General features: G+C 38.5%; 1 non-coding gene across 1 annotated transcript; it reads right to left on the bottom strand.

The window, feature by feature from the left end:
* Positions 1-2,161: 2,161 nt before the first annotated feature.
* Positions 2,162-2,348, bottom strand: LOC131967587 (U2 spliceosomal RNA). The gene has a single exon (XR_009393729.1). It is a non-coding gene; the product is annotated as a U2 spliceosomal RNA (small nuclear RNA).
* Positions 2,349-13,090: the final 10,742 nt, after the last annotated feature.

Raw genomic sequence — 13,090 nt, 5'->3', positions numbered from 1 at the left:
TTATTTTATTGGGATTTAAAGTTTCCTCTCTATTTATTAATTTGGATATAGACACCAAACCACATAATTAAAAACACTTAATAATCCCCCTAAACTGTCTGTTATTATGTTAAATATATATTTTTTTATTATTACAAAAGCTGTCTTCTATTGAACTTCTTGAACTCTAATATTGGATAGACTGCTCCATCTAGTGGCCACAGCTGGTACAGCAGCTCTATCCCTTCCTCCCACTCACACTGGATTAGAGAAATTATGTCCTGCATAGTACATAATTCACAATTTATTTATTTATTAATAATTAATCTGTGGAATACTTTTTGACTTTCTGTAGAAATCATGGGCGATATTATATTCTATTTGTCACACTATTGTTACATATGTACATATTTGTACATATCTGTATTTACTTCACATGTTTTTCTATATTTTATGTTTCTATGTTTATTACATTTGGTACATATCACTATTGATTTTTAATGTTGTTGTATACTAGCGTTCAGAAGTTTTGTGTCAGCCAGAAAATGTCTGTGTTGTTTTCAAAGAGAACAAACTGAATCTAACTAAATCATGATTGAGTTACAAAATTATTCGAAAGTATAGTAAAGACATCGACAAGGGCAGAAATAATAATTTCAACCTGTAGCTGCAGATCTCTTAGATCTCTGCAGATCACTTTACCTCTAGATACTCAACCAGCCTGAGGAAAGATCATTTTATTGCTTCTCTAATCAGCACAGAACAGTTTCCAGCTGTGCTGACATAATGTTTAGGTGTTTTAAAGATCAATCAACCTTTCAACACTATGAACGTGGATTAACACAATGTGACACTGGAACACAGGAGTGATGGTTGCTGACAATATATAATAAATATTTCATAAGAAAATCAGCCGATTCCAGCTTTAATAGTCATTTAACACATTAACAATGTCTGGACTGTACGTATGTTTATTAAATTTTTTTTAAAAATTGTACTTTTCTTTAAAAAAATAAGGACCTTTCTAAGTGATGCTAAACTTTTTGAGAGGTAGTGTATATTTAGTGTACCGCACTTTAAAAATAAATCTTTATTTTATTTACAGACTTAATTATTTCTATTTCTATTTTTTGTACAGCAGCAACTGACACAAAAACAATTACCACCCTAGGATCAATATTATTATTATTGTTATTGACATATTTTTATTACAATAATACTAATTTTCATTTTTTATTCATTGGATTTTGATTTTCTGTCACTTTCAAGGCCGTTGTCTAACAGTTTTATGAACCTGGAGTTTCTTTGAAATAAACCTGCCATATAAAAGCTATAGAAATAAGACAAGATGACGTCACAATCCCTCCATGATGTGCTACTGTATACTGCCACCAGAGGGCAGCAAATCCCTGGATATAACTTCCATCCTGCACAGTCATAGGCTGTGTCCCAAAGTCAAGGAAGGATGCTCAAACGGCTGGATTTGAAGGACACTACGTCATCGACATCCGCCGAAGGACTGTCCCAATGTCGAGGATGCTCCGGAGGACAGAGTCCTTCTTTTGCCCAAATTCCGAGGATGCATTTGTGTATCCTCCGTGCGCTCCGACTACCCATAAAGCATTGCGCACACCGGTCTACCGGGAGATTTAAAAATGGCGAGCGTAGAAACAGCGACGCCGGCGGCGCAATATGCATTTAAATATGTAGATATTTTCAGTTTACACTGAATGTTATCACATAACTTACAAAACGTGTGTTCAAAGTCAAGCAGAAACATAAACATAAACAAATGCCAGAATATTAAGCTTAAAGATAATAAACGTCATCTTGATACATTGCCGGTTAAGTTAATTAATGCCGTCTCAGTCGCTAAAGTTATTGTTAATTAATTTATATGCATCCGATGATGATGTACTATGTGCAACTGTGCCATTCAGAAAGTTATACATTTCTTTATTATGTTTACAGGGACCGAAAGTCTGCCATTATCCGTTATTGTTATTTATAAATAACTGTTATTGTACTGTACTGTAAAATAAAAAATAAAAAATCACAGAACATATTTCCATGATGAATTATGCGCCGCTGCATTCATGGCACTAAGTAGCGGCTGAATTCAGCCAGGATCACTTAAATATTCAGGTTTAATCCACTTTATGGTTTTTACTTGATAAATCGTGGAGATTCAACCTTAAAGCATCTTCTTCCATTTTCACAAATATGTGTCAGAGTGCTGATGCCGGAGACACATTCATGTCGTGAACTGATTTTGAAATTGCGGCGCTGAATTTATTTATTTATTTTTTATTAAACTGATAAGAACAGATACTACACTCGATCTTAGCCAAAGGGCCGAGAGCGGCGCTGAATTTATTTATTTATTTTTTATTAAACTGATGAGAACAGATACTACACTTGATCTTAGCAAAAGGGCCGAGAGCGGCACTGAAGTTAAGCAGGACGTCCAATTACGCAATGACGCACAGCTGCACACTCCGAAGGCTGTCCCATTTGTGCATTACACCAGTCAAAGGAAGGACTCTTGCCTTGCCTTCGGAGAACCCGACTCTGAAGGAAGGATCCTACCAAGGAAGGATCCTTGACATTGGGACACAGCCATAGTGAAAGTCATTCATCGACTCTTTGCATTTGGTTCATTCAAATATGAGAAAGGCAGGAGGTTAATTAAAGGAACAGTGACAGGAGAGAAATAATAATGTAACAAGTTTGCATCCATCCAAGTCAGCTCTTCCAAATCTACTTTAATAATTGCATTTCAGTGATATAATTTACTGTATGTGGTCTTTTTATGGGCAATTCCGCTTAGTGAATGAAGCATATTTTGATGCAAATAATTTACTTCTTTGTCATTTCTGGACATTTTACATTATTATGCTACTTTAGTTGAATTAAACTGTGCATTAATAATCTGAATCTGCAAAGTGAAAGTAGAAAATGTGCAATATTTGCCTCTAAAACGATGGATTAGAAGTATAGTAGCACTAAATGGAAATACAAACGTACAATCTTTAGTAGTTTGTTACTTTCCAGCTTCTTAGAAGAATATATGCTTACCAAATCCCGTGTGAACAAGGTAAAAGCCTCCACATATCCTTTAAGAGACTTTCTCTGTGTTTGATTGAGCATGCCTGACAAGCCATGTGCATGTCTCTTTATTAGCTTTGTTGGCTGCAGGTGGCAATGTTGCTCTGTGAGAAAACTGAACAGTATATAGTATTGCCTCCTCTTTATGAGCATTTCTGGTTTCTTTTGTTCTTTAGATGAATGGAAAAACCTGTAGAATAAAGACTTTTCTGAGGCGTACACCAAAATAGGTGATTATTCTTGACAAATTGGTTTTGCCCTGTGTCGACTAGAAATGATAGTAAAAGCAGTCATTATCCAACAGAAATGTGGGAATTTGGCCCTTTATACATTTCTGATTTGCATTATTTCTAAGTCATGCATCCAGAATCTTCTTAAACTATAAATCATTAAATATAAGATCTAGGTTTTTTGAAATTGGGCCACAAATAGACCTAGGAACCTCTGTTCACAGCATCCACAGGTGTCAAAACAGACACATGGCTGTGATATAGGAAGGTGTGGTAATGGCAAATATATCTCACAAACCGGTTTAAAGGCTGACAACTTGGAAAATCCTGTTTTCTTTCCTCTTAACCTGGAAATTTCTGCAGCAGCGTGGCGGATTTATCGTCTGCTGAAAGATATAGGCCCGGAGCCGACGATAAGCAGGAAAGAGGGCTCATGTATGGATGACGATGGCGGGGCACATACGTCTCACGCACATGGAGGGAAACGACTCTCCGGGGATTGAAAACCAGGAGGATGGATTGGAGAGAAAAACAGGATTCTGTCTCTGTATGAGGCAAAAGCAAACCAAAATAGAGGTGCTGACAGCTTCCTCCATCCAGACCCGGTGGGAGCGCTTATCCAGTTTTGCGTTGTGAGATAAGAGAGGGATTTATTTATTCAGGTTGATAGCTCTGGCGCACTTTGAATGATAAAGGAGTGTGTTTGTGTGCTGTGTGTTCATCCCCTTTCAGCGTGCCAATCAGGATTAAAGGTCGTGGTCTATAGGATAAATATGTGTATATTAGAATCCATAAACGAGAGGTGTGAATTTCTTCATTTTTCTTATCCCTTTGTCTGAAGCCTTGTTCATCTTTCATGCACCTGAGAGCTGGGATCAAACATTGTTCAGCACATTCCCATTAAAGCGCATGAAAAACACCAGAAGAAGAAAAAAAGTCCACATCAAACGCGAAGGCCAGATTATTTTGATCCATTGTGTACCGAAAAAACCCACATCTAAGGCGGGAATAAACGGAAACGGGGGCCTTTTGTTGTGGTTATCCTCCTGGTGCTTAAAAGGAAGGTGTTGGGTTCACTATGGGATGGATCTGATGTTATTTCAGTCAGAAAGACATCTGTTCTGCAGTAAGTCACATCCGTGTTAACTTCCCTGGTGCAGATGCTTCCCAGCATGGTGATTTATTTATCTCGTACGGTGGGTGTTTGGGCCGGAGAGGTTCTGTACGCTGCTGTTGGCACAGCTGATGAGCAGCTATGGGAACAGGCCTCCAAGAAGTACTTTATTTTCATTTTGGGAGCTGTTGCATTTGGCTCATGTGCCACATCTACAGAAGAGTTTTGGAACAACATAACTTGGGAAAAAGAGAACTACAACTTTAAGAAAAAGGGTTCAGTGAATAATCCTTCCTGAGCTTTTTTTATATTGCAATATTCATCTCTGAAAGGTCATCCAGAGGTAGAACATTGACATCTTATATCTGCGAGCAGCCTGCAGTGTTGTTATAAATCATAATCTATGTGCTAAGGCCAAATCTATAACCCTGTTTATTAATGGATGCATTACTGACACAGTACTGGACACTGGTCCAGTCCAAGGTGCCAGAGTTTCAGGATCCTCCCTGGCCTTCACCTACAAAATGTCAATCCAAGAGGCATATTTCGGCTAGGAAGAGACTCAAAATGACCACAAAGACACATAAAATGACTACAAGGAGACACAAAACAACTACAAAGAGATGCAAAGTGACACAAAGTGACACAAAGGGTCTCACATTGACGGTGAACGGGGGCAAAACAGCTAAAAAAAAACACTCAAAATGACCAAAAAGACGCTCAAAACTCCTTGAGTCAATGAAAAATCAAACCTTAAATGCAATTTCTTGCGTTCCATTTTCATGCTTTAAATCAAATAAAACAAATTTTGATATTTGGAGACCACTGGAAAACTTCTGTAGTACAACAATCATCATAAAACCTAATAACAGAACATATAGTTTCTAAATTATTAACACTTACATGGCAGATTAATGATGTTTACCACATACGATTCCATGCATTCAGTTTCTTTATAGAAATCTACAATCTGTCGTGAGGCGGCTGGGAACTGAACAAAAGTCTGTCTGTCAGCTCTATAGGTGGCCACATGAGACCCTCAGAACTTGAATGAAAAACAAATTATCTCACAATAGCATCAACTGGAAAACAGTGGAGATCAGAGGCAGCGAGCAGCCCCCATCAGGGATGTTTAGGATGCAGTGAAGGGGGGTGAAGGTGTGTCTCTGCAGGTCAAGCCACCCGTTTTCCTCTCTCCTCCTCTGGGAGGGACCCCAGTGTCTGTTACAACAGGAAGAGACTGAAGGTCAAAGCACAGACCTATTGTCTTCCTGCCTGTGTGACAGACGTCTGTCTGTCTGTCTTTACTATCTCTGTCTGAAACACACACCTCAACACATGGGGTGAAAAAGACACAGAGGAAAAGTTACTGGACTGCTTTTTCATTTGTGCTTAAAGGTATAATATGTAACTTTTGCACAAGTCAAAAAACATATATATTTGTATATATTTTGTTGAGTTTGAATTAATTTGTTTGTGTTTATTTAGAAGGATCCCCATTAGCTCGACCCTAAAGTGGAGCTACTTTTAGTGGGGTCCACATTTAAAACATACATAAATAAAATTAAAAATATATATTCACATAAAATGACAAGTATATTCATTCCAGTCATGGCAGTAAAAAAGTTGTCATGTCAGGAGTATTTACATCATGCAATGTCATACAGTGTCATACATACATCATACAGTAATTATTTAATTGCAAACATCCCTATAAAAGTGTCACATTTCCAATAACACATGCTTCCCTTTAATGTTTCAAGTAAGCTTCACCCAAGTACTTCTTTATTTCCTTTTTGAACACATCTTTCCTTGTAATGTTTTTAATTTCTGTATTTATATGGTTCCATGACTTCATGGCTCTGTATTTTTTCTGCATTAATTGCCATTTTGCAACACAGTAACCGGTTCTACTCGAGCCTGATCCAGCTAACTATAATGTGCTACTATAACAAGTGGCTAATGCTAGCCACCAAGCTAATGCTGTAACGTTATAGCATTACAAAAACGTTCACTCATAAAAATATTTTTTTCATTTGTTTTGACCACAAATAACATTGCTTGTCTACCTCACGATTGAATTTTCCTTAGCTGTAGTCTCTTTTTGCCACTTGTTAGCAACCATCTTTTAAAAAACAGGTAAAAATTCCATAATACACAAGTGGGGGTATTTACTTATGAATTGTATGTCATACAACAAAACACAAACATCTCTGCAGCTTGTGTTACAGACCTTATTTCAGGCATCTAACTACATTGAGTTTGAGAGGAGAGGCCCAAAGGTGCTAAAATGCTAACTTACTTCCTAGTTTAAGAACTAATTCCTGTGGCGTCCTATGTTAGCCACCAAGCTAATGCTGTAGCGTTACAGTGCCACAACCGTCTTCAAAATACTAATAAAGTTATTTTTGGTGTTTTGTTGTTGTTTTTTATACCACAGATAACATTGCTTGTCTTCCTCATGATTGAATTTACCAAATAGCATAAGCTACAGTAGCTGTATGGGTATTTGGCTCATCTAATGGTGACTCAGCATTATTAAACCTGCCATATAAGTTGTAACAAAATGCCTGTTTCCAGCTAAAGCATATCATATGATTATTTTAGCACTCTGTGTCAATGAAAGGACAAGTTGGCTGTCAGCAAGCTAATGTTAGCTTTGTGTTAGCAGGCTGAGGCACTTAATACTGCTTAGTTTTTTTAAAATTAATCCTGATTCTGTTTCAACACGAGTATAGAGTCGAATGCTTTAACTTAACTGACAGAAATTAGCTCAAAACTGTCTTAGGATACACAACATAGTGACAAAATACACTGTTGTGTAATGTAAGTTAACAATTCGCTAAGTTTGAGGATTGCACCGTTTTCCCCACTTCATGATGTCATCAAAGTGCATATTTAGTTATTGTTCTGAGACTCTTAGATGCTGAAATGACACACTGTGTGTTTAAATCTGATTAAACTATATAGAAACCCCGATGGAAAGATGACAGACTAACATTTCCACAGGCCGCCAGGAACTTATTTGATTGAAAGCCAGCAGGGTTGTGGGCACACAGTCAGACAAGCAGACAGATCTACGGCCCCGCGGTCCCCGCTTCTCCTCACTCTATTATCTCGCCCCCATAAAGCCCTCAGCAGTACAACTTCATAGGCATTTCCTCCCTGTGAAAGACACACATGCTCACTTTGATAAGATAAACTGCAGAAAATAAAGACTCGACGAACCTCTTTTTCGGCTTCTCCAGCCAAACAATTCAAACGTCTATTTTACCAGATAAGGTTGCGCAGACAGACTGCCCCACCCCTGAAACCTCAGGGACACACACTCGTCCCTTTGTGCCCCGATAAAGGAGAGCGGTGGATGCATGTAATCAGCATATTATTGATAGTCTTAATGAGAAAGGCTCTGAGTCACTGAAGCCATTAGCCAGGATAAAAGAGGCTTAATTGTTTTGTGTGTGAGTGTGGGTGCATGTGTGTGTTTAACAGCGTGCACACGGGCCTGGGCTAAGACCAAGCTAATTAAATCCATTTCCTTCGTTAGCAACTTTTTTCTCTCTTAATTAAGAGGGTTAATTATGGGCCTGGACAGAGGTCGCGTGCACGCCGCTGTGCACATGCATTCTCAAGAGCAGACCCAGATGTAATATTGCAATCTGTATCAGAGGCGTATAATGACACAATGAGCACTCATGGCTTAAATTAGTCTCTGATATTTATTCAAATTCAAAGAAGGAGTGCATAATTTAAGTCAGATAGTATCTAGTAAATGATAGAGCTGTCTGCCTTGAATTTCAAAGGCTTGGAGTAATAACACAGCATCATCTCTTTGAAAATGGTCACCTGTGTGTGTCTGAGGGAAAAAACACATACATAAATCCACTCGCTGGTTGAAAAATACATTTTTTTTGGCTCAAGGAGGAATCCACATGTTGTTTCTTCCTGTCAGAATCATCAACCAACAAGTGTGGTGTTAATACCGACTTCTGTCATCACTGCTGGTGTGTTGTACGAGTGGACGTCTGCAGCATACCAATGGTGTGGAACAATATTCCCCAGCACGCTCCATCTACAGCAATAATATCGTTATGGCTGCCAGACATGAGAGGACTCCCCCTGCCTGCCACTGGACACACACCATTACTTTTGATGGCCTGTGTGTGTGTGTGTGTGAGAGAGAGTGTGTGCTCTGTGCTTGTGCCCTCTGGGTCACACATCCTGTCGGGGTAAAATGGCTGATTCAGGACTCTCTGCCATTTTGCTTGTCAGTTTGGGTCCATGCGGCCATAACCGTTAGACATCTGTGGGTGGGCGAGCGTCTCCGGTACTGTATGATGATGATGATGATGATGATCCTCTGCGGCCATAACAGGACATTAACACGTTTAACACTCTGTTGACTCCTCTTAAAGCTGCAGGGAAGTTTGAATTTGAAAAAAACAAAACATCACACACTCCCAAAGTCTGGAAAGCAACTCAGCCCGTCGTAATGAAAGATTGCCGTCGTGCTACATTTAGCAACATTAAACTGTGCAAATGTTTTTGATGCACATTAAACAGGAGTGAGGCGAGGGCTTCTGGGCCATCTGATGAGATGAAGTCATGAGGAAGACTTCAGGCCTTAAAGTGAAGCCGATGCACAAGTTCCTTTGACCTGTATTCTTTCTAATGGCCAGCTGGGGGCGACTCTACTTGTTGCAAGAAGAAATCATAGTCCTAGTACTTCTCACTAGATTAAGTAACACAGTAAAAGTTTCCTAATGGGTTTATGATCTCAATCATGATCTTTAATACAGCATGATGTTTATTTAGTAAATTATGGTCCCATTTAGAGTCAAATAGATGATACATCAGGGTATGCTTTGAGGCGTGGCTACCTTGTGATTGACAAGTCTTTACCATGGTGTTGTCCAGTTGTTGTTCGTGTTTTCATCTTCAAACTTTGACGCTTTCACAGTCAGCTCATAAATGTTAAATATAAAATGATTACTGATAACTAGATACATACTTAAAGTAAATACTGCAACTGCAGTTACAACGTGCATACTGTTGCATGCACTATGCATACAACTGCAAAGTCATATAATCTTGACCTTGGAAGATGCTAGATACCAACTACAGATATGTGGGGATAGATGCCGTCTAGACCAACTTATGCTACCTATACACCAGAAGACTTTGAAAAGATTTGGAAAGACTCCTGCAAGACTATCAGCTCACATCTGCTCACATCTAAAGACAACTGTTGAGTTTTTAGTCCCAGCCTAGTCTCAGACTGAGATTCTACAAAGACTGTGAATCTTGCAGGATCACTATTTACAAGACTGCAACTAGATTTCCTTTAGCATTTTTTACCTACCATGCAATTTTTGTGTGTGCAGTGGTTTGTGTTGGAAAAAAAAACAACAAAAAGAAGAGGAAAAGACGCCACAAAATGCCCCCTCACAAAGCTGAAAAGGGGTTTCTGTTTTTCTGACATGAAAAGTGACTATTTTACAGTAAAATAGATATAAGGAAGAATAAAGGAAAGGAAACTGTAGAAAAGAATTCATGATATACATTTATGTCCTATTTAATTATTTGTTTAATTGAATAATTATACTTATCAGCTCTATCAACTTTCATTTAGTTAATCACACATTCATCATCAATTATTTATTACTTATTTATGTATACATTTATTTATACATTTTAACTGGGTCTGCTTACTGTTCTCTTTACTAAGAAACAGCGCCCCCAAAATCCCGCTTGTGGCCATAAATATATTACATCTCTATATTTGTATTTAGGATTGAGTTTACTAACATTATTGTGATGTAACTTTTTCCTGTTGAAGTGGTTTTACTGCCGGTCTGGACCCGCTCATCTATTGGTTGTTGATTGTGTTACGTCACTGCGACTTGCGATCATATCAAACACGTTTGATATGATCGCAAACCAAAGACTAGGAAAAGACTGATAAGAAACAGCGCCGACCTTACACTTAACGATCGGGATGACGGGACTCCAGTAAGACTCCTAGATTTACTAAAGACTTTCAGTTTTTAGTCTGGGACTGTGAAAATCATTTGGTGTAAGCCCAGCATTAGTTGAGCTCAAGTTAAGTCCAAGGCTAGACTCAGACGAGTCCAAATCAAGACTAAGTCAAGACTAAGTACAGCTGATCAACAACAACTGACCGAATCAGCAGCCAGGAACAACTTGATCAATAGCCGAGCCCGAGACCAAGTCAATTCTAAATCCAATAAGGACCGAAACCAAGAAAACACTTAAAAAAAAGTGGTCTTGAGACAATAACTGACACACGTACTACAGTCCGATGTCCACTTTTTACCAACTAATGTGTCAGTGTTGTCCTTTTATCTTCGCCAAATTATCAATTAATGCAGCTATAAACTGTCACATGTTCACCAGTGAGTGCTGAGAAAATTATGCTACCTCAAACTGCAAAACTAAAGCATTTGGGCTGCACCTAATAGCCAATCATTTCTTGTTCTTATCTCTTTGTTGTTTTCTATTCTTTCTCCTCTATCAGAAAATCACAATAAACTCCCGTCCCCACATCCTCAATGATTCGTTTTAGGGAGGCTTGCGGGTGTGTGTCTATCATTGTGCATGCTTTTTCGCTGTCATGCTTCCTGCTGGTGCGTCGTTAGGTATGGCTTTTTATTAGCCCCTGGTGTGTTGGAGATGGGAGGGGGTCAGCGTCGCTCCGGCAGTAAACTAGCACAGCCGTCAGCTCTGCACACGGGAACAAACACCCCATTAAACCAAGGCCTTCACATATTACTGTAATAAAAGCCCCTGCTCTCGCCTTTATGGGCTTTTTAATTATGTCGATTCGTCTTCCTGGGCTTGTGAGCAACAGTTCATGATGAGCCCCATTTCACGAATACTCCGCCACTGGCAGAAAGCTGGAGGGGGTGAATTAAAGGGAACAGCCGAAAATGGCCCAAAGCTAAAATATGACTATTGTTACTGGGATGGCATTTCATGTTTTACCGCGGAGCCAATAGCACTCCTACTTTCCATTTAATTTTTTTTTCTTTTTTAAGGGTTTTCTTTGCTTTAGATGTGGATTAGTTTAAAGATGGAAAAATCTCATGCAGCTCAAGTGAATTACATGGCAGCTTGGTAATAATGGTGTGTATGAAATTAGCTCCCTGAGATCAGGGCAATGCCTGGACGAGCTGCATGCTACCTAAAAATTAACCATACAAATCATCCATGCATGAATTAAGCATAAAGCTGGGTCATTTCATAGCTCTACACAGCTATGTTCACACTAATATGTGTATATAAGGTCGCTCGTCTATTCAAAATGTTCCAAAACGCCTCTGTATATTATGAAAACCCTGGCCATATTTGGTAAAGTATTCATTTATTACACCAGCCCTCAATAACAGCATAAACCCCTGCTTGGTATTAAGTCCCGCTGATTTATAGAGCAATATACAGTGCTTCTTTGTGTACACAGCATACATTTTATGGCTGGGTCATTTTCTGCAAGGCTGGACACTGCAGCTTAACCCCTTTTAACCCTGGCGAGGCTATAACACTTAACCCGGAATACAGTGAGCAACATACAGTGCAGATGCAACCCTATAAAGCAAGTCCTGCAGAGAAATATGCAAGTTTACATCTAAAAAGCAGTTCTTAAAAGCATTAATTAACTTCAAGGTGGTTTATTTGAGTCTTATTTATGGAAGCTGTGAGAGGCAAAGTTCTGGCTTAATCCATTTAGTCTTAATATGATCAAAATAGATTTGCTCTTATGTTTATATCCCCTAAAATGTCTGACCTTGACTATACTGGCTTGATCCTAACATATAGAAAACATTTTTTTAAATAAAAAATAAATAAATCACTGGCCATTTTTTCTTTCATGTGTTTTCACTGATTAAAAAAAAGTAACTCTAAAAACTGTTCTTAAAAGCAATAATGAATGTCAAGGTGGTTGATCTCAGTCTTATTTATGGAAGCTGTGAGAGAAAAGTACAAAAAGAAAGTTCTGGTGATCCATTTAGTCTCACTCTGATCCAACAGATTTGTCCTGAAACATGTTTTTCTCATGTTTATGTCCCCTAAAATGTCAAATGACTTGTATCTGTGTAAAGTGTGTCACTATGATCCTAACATATGAAAAAAACCAACATGGTCTCACAGAAATCCGTGAAATAGCCACAGATTCGCTTAACTCAAAATCCGTGGAATAGCCACGGAATCACTCAAATTTCCGTGAAACTGACACGGATTTCGCTGTCATATCCCGTGGCTATTCCAACATACAAAGTGATTATGTACATTCACTGAGTGAATATTTAGAAAATAAAACATATATTTCTCGCTAGAAATGTGATCAAAATCCATTTTTATGCAGAAAATTAGTCAAAATATTGATTTTTTTCACTAAAAATTAGAGAACTGTCCGCCATGTTTTATGTTCTGACCGCCGGGACCTTGAAAGTCACGTGACTTGGAACACCAATAGCCACGGGATATGACTGTCATTAACTTGCATTGTAGCGAAATCCGTGTCAGTTTCACAGAAATTTGAGTGATTCCGTGGCTATTCCACGGATTTTGAGTTAAGCAAATCCGTGGTTATTTCACGGATTCCTGTGAGACCAGGTTAAAAAAAAACACACACACACAA

The sequence above is a fragment of the Centropristis striata genome, chromosome 24, assembly GCF_030273125.1.
Source record: "Centropristis striata isolate RG_2023a ecotype Rhode Island chromosome 24, C.striata_1.0, whole genome shotgun sequence".
In the NCBI taxonomy this organism is placed as follows: domain Eukaryota; kingdom Metazoa; phylum Chordata; class Actinopteri; order Perciformes; family Serranidae; genus Centropristis; species Centropristis striata.
This window is presented reverse-complemented; position numbering and strand designations above follow the sequence as displayed.